The sequence below is a fragment of the Artibeus jamaicensis genome, unplaced genomic scaffold (genome assembly GCF_021234435.1).
Source record: "Artibeus jamaicensis isolate MK-2021 breed Jamaican fruit bat unplaced genomic scaffold, CSHL_Jam_final contig_447, whole genome shotgun sequence".
NCBI lineage: Eukaryota > Metazoa > Chordata > Mammalia > Chiroptera > Phyllostomidae > Artibeus > Artibeus jamaicensis.
In genome coordinates, this window is record NW_026521834.1 from 2,483,203 (window position 1) to 2,495,784 (window position 12,582).

Sequence of the window (12,582 nt, forward strand, 5' to 3'; positions counted from 1 at the left end):
TTGAACCAAGGGATCGAGGTTCTATTCCCAGTTAGGGCACATGCCTGGGTTGCAGGCCAGTTCCTTGCAGGGGAACCATGAGAGGCAACCATACATTGATATTTCTCTCCCTCTCTCCTTCCCTTCCCCTCTAAAGGTAAATAAATAAAATCTTTTAAAAAAATTTTAAAAAAGATTATGAACAGTAAAATGACAGCAAACAGAACTATCAATAACTGAACCTAAAAAAATTAGAACAAACTAAGCAAACAACTAGGACAGAAACAGAATCACAGAAATAGAGATCACAGGGAGCGAGAGGGGAGAGAATGGGGAGAAGGGACAGGGAATAAGATGCATAAATGGTCGATTCCCAGTCAGGGCACATGCCTGGGTTGCAGGCCAGTTCCCAGCAGGGGACTCACGAGAGGCAACCACACATTGATGTTTCTCTCCCACTCTTTCTCCTTCCCTTCCCCTCTCTCTAAAAATAAATAAATAAAATATTTTTTTAAAAAAAGATGCATAAATGGTAGGTACAAGATAAACAAGAGGAGGTTAAGAATAGTATGGGAAATGGAGAAGCCAAAGAACTTACTTGTATTACCCATGGACATGAACTAAGGTGGGGGAATGCTGGTGGGAGGGGGCTACAGGGTAGAGAGGAATAAAGGGGAGAAAAGAATGGGACAATTGTAATAGCATAATCAATAAAACATATTAATAAATAAAAACAAACAATAAAAATAAAATGAGTCGCTATGGTCCTGTCAGAGCTTTCCAATAGATTGAAGTTTAATGTAATATTTAAGGTGAATTACCAGCTTCCCAGCCTTGAACACAACCCTTCCTTCCTTCTCTTCCTTCCTTCCTTCCTTCCTTCCTTCCTTCCTTCCTTCCTTCCTTCCTTCCTTCCCTCCTTCCTTCCTTCCCTCCTTCCTTCCTCTCTCTCTCTTTCTCTCCCCCTCCCTTTTTCTCTCTATACTGAATTTAGAGAGAGAAGGAAGGGCAGAGAGAAACATAGAGCAAAAGAGAAAGAAAGAGAGGATGAAACATTGATTTGTTGTTCCACTTATTTATGCACTCATTGATGGATTCTCATATGTGCCCTGACCAAGTATCAAACCTACAACCTTGGCATATTGGGATGATGCTATAACCAACTGAGCTACCTCTCCAGAACCCAGATTTTTCTGTTAGCACATCTATTCCCTGGACTGTTAAACCATAAGACCTCCTCTAGAAGTTTTGTTCTTGAACACCAAATAGAGATTTGAGCATTTCTCAGAGGTACTCAGAAGTTGATATTTAACCTAATACAGTGTTAGGCAATTGGTACGCTGTGTAGTTTACTGTCTTATAAAAATTATAATGATGAATATTCTCAGGTTTCTCAAAAATTTTGCCCTGTGACTAAACTTATGTTACCCTTGACTAATTTAAAGTAGACTCAATGCCCCGGCTGACATGGCTCAGTGGATTGAGCGCTGGCCTGTGAACCAGAGAGTCACTGGTTAGATTCCCATTCAGGTCTCATGTCTGGGTCACAGTCCAGGTCTTTGTTTGGAGGTGTGTGAGAGGCATCCAGTTGATGTATCTCTTGTTCATCAGTGTTTCTCTCCCTTTTTTTCTCCCTCCCTTCCCATCTCTCTAAAAATAAATAAATAAAATATTTTTAAAAAACCCACAAGGTATGGAGAATGATAAAATCTATATGTGAGGCACTTAGGAAGTTGGCAAGTCTTCTTGGAGAGTTTGTTGTAACAATGATTTTTCAACTGCTATGCCACAAGAATTTTTAAAACATGGAATACCTATTTAGTCAGGAATTTAATCTCTCTTCTCTTAGACTGCCAAATTAAAAAAATGACAATAGCCAACACAGCAATAGCCATCTGGTGGAAATAAATAAAAATTACACCTATTTTGGGGGGGTCAAATTGGCAAAAAATATATTTTGTTTGTGTTGCAATATTTTAGCAATTTGTCTATATGTGCCATGAGATAAAAAATGTTGATAATTGCTGTGTTATATGATCACAGGAGAGAATAATTGGAGTGAGAAGTCCCACAGAATATGATATTGTATTCTTTGTTGGTTTGCCACCAAAATCCATTCCTCCTTCCAAAGAAAATGGCATTTTATTCAAGAATCCACCTGTTTTCCATACTTAGTTCCAGAGAAGTCCTATCACTTCTCAGTCTTTTGGCTAGAATCAAGTGCAGAGAAATCCTAAACAGCCTGGATAATCCCAACCTCCTTGCATGTGGTTACTTCAGAAATGCCCTTGCAACAAATTTTGGACTAGCAAGATTAGAGGAGAGAATAGCTAGAGGAGTCTTCCGTTTCTGGGGGAGTTCCCGAAGCAATATCCTCTTTCCCCCGGAAGTGAATGAGGCAGCATGAAATGCTAGAAGTAGTAGTAAAAATTATAAAAGTTTTAGGATTAAGCTAAGACTGAATGTCAGAGTGGGCCCACAGAAAAAACCTGGGTCACTGATAGTTTCAGTGACCTTTTGCTGCAGTCAGCCCTGAAGCCTGCTCCCTACCTTTGAACTTCTAGTTAGGTGAACCAATACATTTTCTTAATGTTTAAGCCAATTCGAATTAGATTTCCTGTTACTTATAGCCAAAAATACCCAAAGTTCCAAGTTACTCTCATTATCAGTTTGTTATATCATGTTACTTTTTTAAAGATTCTCACCTAGGGAAAAAATATACAAAATTATATACATGGCATGATTACAATCATAAGATAGTTCAAACAAATCGGAAGGACATGTGCCAAATGAGTAATGTTTGTCTGTAGGTGGATTGTTTTCTCTATTTCTATGAACTTATACTTTATCTTACATGTTTTCTATAATGATCCTCAGCAAAGTTATGAGGAACAAATGCACAGGAAAGAAGACTGAAAAATCCCTGGCTGGTGTAGCTCAGTGGGTTGAGCACAGGCCTGCAAACCAAACAACTGCAGTTCAATTCCCAGTCCATGGGTAATACATATAAGTTCTTTGGCTTCTCCATTTCCCATACTATTCTTTTTTTAAAAAAAAATACAGTTTATTGATTATGCTATAAGTGATCCCTCACCTGTCACGGGAGTTATGTTCCAGAGACCCCTGCGACAGGTAAAAATCTGTGAAGAAGCTGTGTTATATTTATTTTATTATTTATATATATTTTAAGGCCTTAAAAACCCTTCCCACACTCCTTTAAACCTTTCCCACTCTCTTATTAACCTTTCCCACACTTTTATAAACACTTCATATGCTCTTAAACACTTTCTACACTCTTAAACCTATGTAATTTTAACAACATATAAAATTCTACATTGGTACTCACCAGTGAAGTATACTAAAACTTGAATGATGAAGATCATAAATTATTTAGCTGTGCAGTACTGATGGTGATGAAGGTGATGATGATGAGATGAATGTACTGCACAGCCAAGAAAAGCATTATAGCTCTTCTGAAGGCATCACTTCATCAGGTGCTTCATCAGGTGGTGCAGTATCTTTGCCCTGGGCCATAACTTCTATTTCCGCTAAAGGCATAAGTGATCTCTTTGTCCAAGTGATGAACATAGTTATGGGGAGTTGCTGGGGCTGCTTTTTATCCGCAGAGGCAGCTTCTCCATGCAGAGAAATGCTCTTTAGTCTAAAGTGTCTCTGAAATTTCTCAAACCAGCCCTTGCTGGCACCGAATGGGGTTGGTCTGCTAGGAGAAGCACTCCACGGTCCTGCTTCTGCATCATTGTCCTCGTTTTCATCCTTGTCACTGTCATGAATGTTTGTGCTTTCCACAAAACTATCATAAAGTTTCTTGGCCTTTGTCTGGATGGTGCTGGTATCCAGTCAGATATTCTTCCTACAGTCATTTATACACAGGGCCAATGTAGACTCCATCCTCACAGGAGCCTTATTGCGGGAAGTGACTACCCTCTTTGCAGTCTTGTTAAAAACCATTGTTGCCCTGGCTGGTGTAGCTCAGTGGATTTGAGCGCGGGCCTGCGAACCACACGATCGCAGTTCGATTCCCAGTCAGGGCACATGCCTGGGTTGCAGGCCGGTTCCCTGCAGGCCAGTTCCCAGCAGGGGATGCACAAAAGGTAACCATACATTGATGTTTCTCTCCCTCTCTCCTTCCCCCCTTCCCCTCTAAAGATAAATAAATAAAATCTTAAAAAAAAAGCCATTGTTGCCGTAGACCTAGTATTCTTCTCATCTTTTTTTATGTAGGGAATAGTAGATTCGTTGATCCCATAATGGCAGCCTACAGCCACATAGCTTTTGCCTTCCTTTAACATGTGGAGAAGTTCCATCTTTTCTTTGATGGTAAGCATGTTCTTCTGGTGCTTGGGTTCACTGCCAGAAGCCTCAGAAGGCACAGAACGTTTGGGTGGCATCATAGGGCTTGAAATAAATTCAAACTTTTATGAAAATTTTACAAAAACACAACACCACAAAAAAAAACACAACACAACACCACAGAGCAACACTAAGCACAGTGATCAGACCTCCACGTGAAGTGGACAAGGAGAGATGCTGAACATGTGGGCACAGTGAGGGAGAGCAAACAGACCGATGCTATGGTCACTGAGCCAATCAGCACTCAGGATACAGAACACAGCGCTGGGGTTGGTTGCCTTACATTCCATCAGCCAATAGTAAACTGTGTACAATCTCAGGTTGGCAATCTTGTGCAACCAATAGTGGTGTACTGCATTTCCATTGTGTACAGTACAGTATTCATCTGCTGATGAAATACATACTGTATTTTATTTTGATTTCATGTTCTTTTAATATGTTTGAATTAACATTTTTATATTGTTTTAAATTTTTAGGCAAAAATAATTAAAATCATAAATAGTATATAAATACCTATATACCACAAAATCCAGTGATACAGCGAAAACTCTGTGATACAGAATTAGACATATTTTTTTTTTAAAACCTGTGATACAACTTCAGGCCAGGATGGAGGTGCAGGTGGAAACACTGTGCCTCCTCACACAACCAAGTTTAAAGACAAAAAGTTTTAGTAACAAAAACACAGCCAAAACACAGAAAATTAAAATATACAGAAGTCCGACAACCATGAACCGTTCAGCCAGACTAATAAGAGGGGCAGAGTTAACAGCTGAGCAGGTCTGGCAGAAAAGATCCCCTGGACTGACACAGGCACACAGGCAGCTGTTGGCGGATTCCAGGCGTGGGGTAACAATGGGCAGACCCAGTGAGGGTGCAAGGCGGCTAGCTGACCTCGGTCACACATTCACGTGCAGATACACCAGAGAAGGAGTGAGCAGTGAGGCAGATCGCACAGGCCCCAGAAGCAGGAAGCAGCAGAGGGTACCGCCATTGCCCCTCTTTGACCCCACCCCCACATACGGTGTCACAACCCAGCGACTGAGTAGCCCCGCCCTGGTAAACAAACACCTAGGGCTCTATTTCTCATATGTAACGGGTACAAACAGACAAAAACATGGCTCAAGAAGAACTCAAAGCCTCAGAGCCCATAACTCTAAGCGACCAAGAAATAGCCAACCTATCAGATGCACAGTTCAAAACACTGGTGATCAAGATGCTCACAGAACTGGTTGATTTTACCCACAAATTAGAGGAACAAATGAAGGCTAAACTAATTGAAATGAAGGGAAATGCACAGGAAACCAATAGTGATGGAAAGGAAACTGGGACTCAAATCAAGGGAGTGGACCAGAAGAAAGAAAAAAATGACCAAACAGAAAAATATGAAGAAACAAGAAATCCAAAAAATGAGGAGAGGCTTAGGAACGTCCAGGACATCTTCAAACGTTCCAACATCCAAATTATAGGGGCCCCAGAAGGGAAAGAGGAACACCCATGAGTGGAAAACTTATTTGAACAAATAATAGAGAACGTTCCCAGTCTGGCAAAGGAAATAGACTTCCAGGAAGTCCAGGAAGTTCAGAGAATCCCAAAGAAGTTGGACCCAAGAAGGAACACACCAAGGCACATCATCATTACATTAGCCAAGATTAAAATGAAGGACAGAATCCTAGAAGCAGCAAGAGATACGGGGACAGTCACCTACAAAGGAGTTCCCATCAGACTGTCAGCTGATTTCTCAAAAGGGACCTTACAGGCAAGAAGGGGCTGGAAAGAAGTATTCCAAGTCATGAAATCCAAAGACCTACATCCAAGATTGATCTATCCAGCAAAGCTTTCATTTAGAATGGAAGGACAGATAAAGTGCTTCTCAGATAAGGTCAAGTTCAAGGAGTTCATCATCACCAGGCCCTTATTATATGAAATGTTGAAGGTACTTATCTAAGAAAAAGAAGATAAGAAAGATGAACAGTGAAAGGACAGCAAACTCACAGTTAGTAAGAACCACACCTAAAAAGCAAACTAAGAGGACAGCTAGATTAGGAGCAGAACCATAGAAACGAAGATCACATGGAGGGTTAGCAACAGGGGTGTGGGAGGAGGAGAAGGGGGGGATAAGGTACAGAAAATAAGTAGCATATATGGTAGGTAGAAAATAGATGGGGGGGAGGGCAAGAATAGCAGGGGAAATATAGAATCTAAAGAACTTGAGACACATGGTCATAAACTAAAGGGGGGAATGGTGGGGGAGGGATGTGCAGGGTGGAGGGGAATGAAGGGGGGAATAGAACAACTGTAATGGCATAATCAATAAAATATATTTTTAATAAATAAATATATATATATATATATATATATATGAAAAACAACAACAAAACCCCCGTGATACAGTGAAGCCACAATAAGTAAATGGCAATATAGCGCGGTATGACTGTATTACAGTTGTCATATTTCCCCCTTCACTCCCCTCTACCATGTACACCCTCTACCACCCACATTTTCTCCCTTCAGTTCATGTCCATGTGTTATAAGTTCTTTAATTCTACATTTCACATACCGTTCTTACCCTCTCCCTGTCTATTTTCTACCTACCATCTATGCTATTTATTCTCTGTACTCTTTCTCCCTCTCTCCTCCTCCCACTCCCCTGTTGCTAACCCTCCATGTGATCTCCATTTTCTGTGGTTCTGTTCCTGTTCCAGTTGTTTGCTTGGTTGGTTTTTGTTTTTGTTTTAGGTGTGGTTGTTAATAATTGTGAGTTTGCAGTCATCTTACCGAACAAATTTTTATCTTCTTTATCTGAGATAAGTCCCTTTAACATTTCATACAATAAGGGCCTGGTGATGATGAACTCCTTTAACTTAACCTTATCTGAGAAGCACTTTATCTGCCCTTCCATTCTAAATGAAACCTTTGCTGGATAGAGCAATATTGGATGGAGGTCCTTGCCTTTTATGACTTGGAATACTTCTTTCCAGCCCCTTCTTGCCTATAAGGTCTCTTTTGAGAAATCACCTGACAGTCTGATGGGAACTCCTTTGTAGGTAACTGTCTTCTTATCTCTTGCAGCTTCAAGGATTCTGTCCTTCATTTTAATATTGGGTAATATAATTATGATGTGCCTTGGTGTGTTCCTCCTTGGTCTAACTTCTTTGGGACTCTCTGAACTTCCTGGAATTCCTGGAAGTCTATTTCCTTTGCCAGATTGGGGAAGTTTTCCTTTATTATTTGTTCAGATAACTTTTCCACTTTTTGCTTTTCCTCTTCTCCTTCTGGTACCCCTATAATTCAGATGTTGGAACGTTTAATGATGTCCTGGAGGTTCCTAAGTTTCTCCTCATTTTTTTGAATTCTTGTTTCTTCATTCTTTCCTGTTTGGTTTTCTTTCTTCCTTCTGGTCCACTCCATTGATCTGAGTCCCAGTTTCCTTCCATCACTATTGGTTCTCTGTACATTTCCCTTTATTTTACTTGATGTAGCCTTCATTTTTTCCTCTAATTTGTGACCAAATTCAACCAGTCCTGTGAGCATCCTGATCACCAGTTCTTTGAACTGTGCATCTGATAGGTTGGCTAGCTCTTCATTGTTTACTTGCATTTTTTCGGGAGCTTTGACCTGTTTTTCCATTTGGACCTTTTTTTTTTTTGTCTTGACAGGCCCGTTACATAGTAAGAGGCAGAACCTAAGATGTTCACCAGGGCAGTGCAACCTAGCCACTGGGTTTTGATGTTGTATGTGGAGGAGGGGTCCGAGAGGGAACAATGGCACTTGCTCCACTCTCTGCCAGATTTCAGTCCCCTCTGCCACTTCTTCCAAGCAAACTGGGCCCTTCTGGTGCTGATTTCTGTGTGGGTGGGTTTGTGTACATTCTAGGACCCTGTGGGTCTCTCTAGTGAACTCTCCTCTGAGGCTGGGACTCTCTCCTGGCACCTCAACCCCCACAGGTGTTTTCAGTCAGTGTTTTGAGGCTTTATTTCCCCCGCACTGGAGCTCTGGGTGAGCGGTCTGTGTCACTCCCCAGTTTTGCCTGGTTTATCTGCACATGAATGTGGGACCGCCCGCCCGGTCTGCCAGCAGGCTTGTGTGCTGCGCCCCTCCTCAATCTGCTGACTCGCTGGGCCCGCCTGCTGTCACCTTATGCACTTGGGTCCACCAGCCGCTGCTTCACTTCGAACCCTCTCTACTCAGCTGCCTAACTCTGCACCTCCTACCAGTTTGGATGAATATTTCTTCTTTAACTTCTTGGCTGTCAGACTTCCATACAGTTCAATTTTCTGTCAGAACTGGTTGTTTTTTTGTTTCTAAATTTTTGTTTCCTTATTTTAGTTGTTCGAGGAGGTAGTGTGTCTACCTACGCCTCCATCTTGGCTGGAAATCTCTCCATTTCCCATACTATTCTTAACTGCCACCTGTTTATTTTGTACTCACCATTTATGCTTCTTATTCCCTGTACCTTCTCCCCCATTATCCCACTCTCCCTCCTGGCTGATAACCCTCCATTTCTGTGATTCCGTTTCTGTCTTAGTTGTTTGCTTAGTTTGTTGTTTTGTTTTTGTTTTTAAGGTTTCGTTGTTGATAATTCTGCGTTTGTTGTTATTTTACTGTTTGTAATCTTGATCTCCTTTTTCTTAGATAAGTCCCTTTAACATTTCACATAATAATGGCTTGGTGATGATGAACTCCTTTAACTTGACCTTACCTGAGAAGCACTTTATCTGCCCTTCCATCCTAAATGATAGGTTTTCTGGATAGAGTAATCTTGGATGTAGGTCCTTGCCTTTCATGACTTTGAATACTCCTTTCCAGTTTCTTTTTGATTGTGAGGTTTCCTTTGAGAAATCAGCTGATAGTGTTATGGAAAATCCTTTATAGGTAACTGTCTCCTTTTCTCTTACTGCTTTTAAGATTCTCTCCTTATCTTTAATCTTGGCTAATGTAATTATGTTGTGCCTGGGTGTGTGCTTCCTTGGGTCCAACTTCTTTGGGACTCTGAGTTTCCTGGACTTTGCAGAAGGTTATTTCTTTTGCCAGATTGGGGAAGTTCTCTTTTATTATTTGTTCAAATAAGTTTTCAATTTCTTTCTCTTCCTCTTCTCCTTCTGGCATCCCTATGATTTGGATATTAAAACATCTAAAGTTGTCCCAGAGGTTCCTAAGCTTCTCCTTGTTTTTTTTTTTTTTTAATTCTTGTTTCTTCATTCTGTTCTGGCTGAATGTTTATTTCTTCCTTGTGCTCCAAATTTTTTATTTGAGTCCCAGTTTCCTTCCCTTCACTGTTTGTTCCCTGTACATTTTTCTTTTTGTTTTTAATTATTTTATTTATTCATCCCTAGAGGGAAAGGGAAGGAGAGAGGGAGAGAAATATCAATGTATGGTTGCCTTTCGCATATCCCCCACTGGAAACTGGCCCACAACCCAGGCATGTGCCCTGACTGGGAATCGAACCGTGATCCTCTGGTTCACAGGCCTGTCCTCAACGGCCTGTCCTCAACCCACTGAGCCACACCAGCCAGGACCCTGTACACATTTTTTTTTTTGGGGGGGGGTTGGTATTTAGATATTTTAAAAAAATATTTTATTGATTATGCCATTACAGTTGTTCTATTCCCCCCTTCATTTCCCTCCACCCTGCACACCCCTCCCCCACCATTCCCCCCTTTAGTTTATGACCATGTGTCTCAAGTTCTTTAGATTCTATATTTCCCCTGCTATTCTTGCCCTCCCCCCCATCTATTTTCTACCTACCATATATGCTACTTATTTTCTGTACCTTATCCCCCCTTCTCCTCCTCCCACACCCCTGTTGCTAACCCTCCATGTGATCTTCGTTTCTATGGTTCTGCTCCTAATCTAGCTGTCCTCTTAGTTTGCTTTTGTTTTAGGTGTGGTTCTTACTAACTGTGAGTTTGCTGTCCTTTCACTGTTCATCTTTCTTATCTTCTTTTTCTTAGATAAGTACCTTCAACATTTCATATAATAATGGCTTGGTGATGATGAACTCCTTGAACTTGACCTTGTCTGAGAAGCACTTTATCTGTCCTTCCATTCTAAATGAAAGCTTTGCTGGATAGATCAATCTTGGATGTAGGTCTTTGGATTTCATGACTTGGAATACTTCTTTCCAGCCCCTTCTTGCCTGTAAGGTCCCTTTTGAGAAATCAGCTGACAGTCTGATGGGAACTCCTTTGTAGGTGACTGTCCCCGTATCTCTTGCTGCTTCTAGGATTCTGTCCTTCATTTTAATCTTGGCTAATGTAATGATGATGTGCCTTGGTGTGTTCCTTCTTGGGTCCAACTTCTTTGGGATTCTCTGAACTTCCTGGACTTCCTGGAAGTCTATTTCCTTTGCCAGATTGGGAACGTTCTCTATTATTTGTTCAAATAAGTTTTCCACTCATGGGTGTTCCTCTTTCCCTTCTGGTGCCCCTATAATTTGGATGTTGGAACGTTTGAAGATGTCCTGGACGTTCCTAAGCCTCTCCTCAGTTTTTTGAATTCTTGTTTCTACATTCTTTTCTGTTTGATCATTTTTTTCCTGTTTCTGGCCCACCCCTTTAATTTGAGTCCCAGTTTCCTTTCCATTACTGTTGGTTTCCTGTGCATTTCCCTTCATTTCAATTAGTTTAGCCTTCATATGTTCCTCTAATTTGTGGGTAAAATCAACCAGTTCTGTGAGCATCCTAATCACCAGTGTTTTGAACTGTGCATCTGAAAGTTCGGCTATTTCTTCATTGCTTAGATTTATTGGCTCTGGGGCTCTAAGTTCTTCTTGAGCCATGTTTTGATCTGTTTGTGCCTGTTACATATGAGGAGCAGAGCCTTAGATGTTCACCAGGGCAGGGCCACCCAGGTCGCTGGTTCGTGATGCTATATGTGGGGGCAGGGTCAGAGAGGGACAATCGTGGTCCCCTGTGCCACTTCCCGCCACTGGGGCCTGCAGGGTCTGTCTCACCACTCACTCCTTCACTGGTTTATCTGTGTGCGAATGTGTGTCTGAGGTCAGCCCTCAGTGAGTCCACTGCCCTGCGACCTCAGTGGGGCCATCTGCTTCTCCACACCTGGGATCCGCCTATGGCTGCCTGTGCGCCTGGGTTGCATGCCCGGGTTGGTCCAGTGGATCTTTCCTGCCCGACCCCACTCTGCTGCTGGCTCTGCCCCTGTTACCGGTTTGGCTGAAGGGTTCCTTATCGTCAGACCTCCCTGTAGTTCAATTTTCTGTGTTTTTGGCTGTGTTTTTGTTGCTAAAACTTTGTTGTTTTTAAACTTGGTTGTGTGAGGAGGTACAGTACTTCCACCTATGCCTACATCTTGGCGGAAGTCCCCCCTGTACACTTTTCTTTATTTCATTTTGCATAGCTTACTTTTTCCTCTATATTTCAGCTATACCGAATTATTTCTATGAGCATCCTGATTACCAATATTTTGAACTGTGCATCTGATAGGTTGGCTATCTGTTCATCACTTAGTTGTATTTTTTTCTGGAGCTTTGATCTGTTCTTTCATTTGGGCCTTTTTTTTGGGGGGGGAGGTCTAGTTGTGCCTGTTAGTAATAAGGGGTGGAACCTTAGGTATTCACCAGGGTGGGGCAACCCATGTGGCTGAGTTTGGGGTTGTATGTGGGGTGGGAGGGGTCCAAGAGGGAACAATGCTGTTTGTTCAGCTCTCCACAGGCTTTCATTCCCTTCCTCTGCTACTGACAAACAAATTGGACCCTTCTGGTGGTGATTCCCAGGTGTGGTGGTTTTGTATACTTCTAGGACACTGTGGGTCTCTGCGACAAACTCTTCTGTGATTCTGGGAGTTTATTCCATTGCTGCAACTCCCACAGGTTTTCTCAGTCAGAAGTTTTGAAGCTTTATTTCCCCACCCTGAACCCCTGGGTTGTGAGGTCTGTCTCACTCTCCAGTTGTTCCTCCTGGTTTATCTGTACACAAATATGGGATAGCCCACTCTGCCAGTGGCCACCTCTTCTGGTCTGCCAGCTGCTGCCTTGCCAAGAGTCCTCTCCACCCTGGCTGCCCATCTCTGCCCTTCTTACTAGTCTGGATGAATGTTTCTTCTTTAACTCCTTGGTTGTCAGACTTCCCATACAGTTTGATTTTCTGGAATTTCTAGACATTTTTGTTTTTAAATTTGTCATTTTCCTCTGCTGGTTTTGGGAGGAGGCAAAGTGTATCTACCTATGCCTCTATCTTGGCTGGAAGTCTCAGTTTTCTTGTAAGTAGCTTA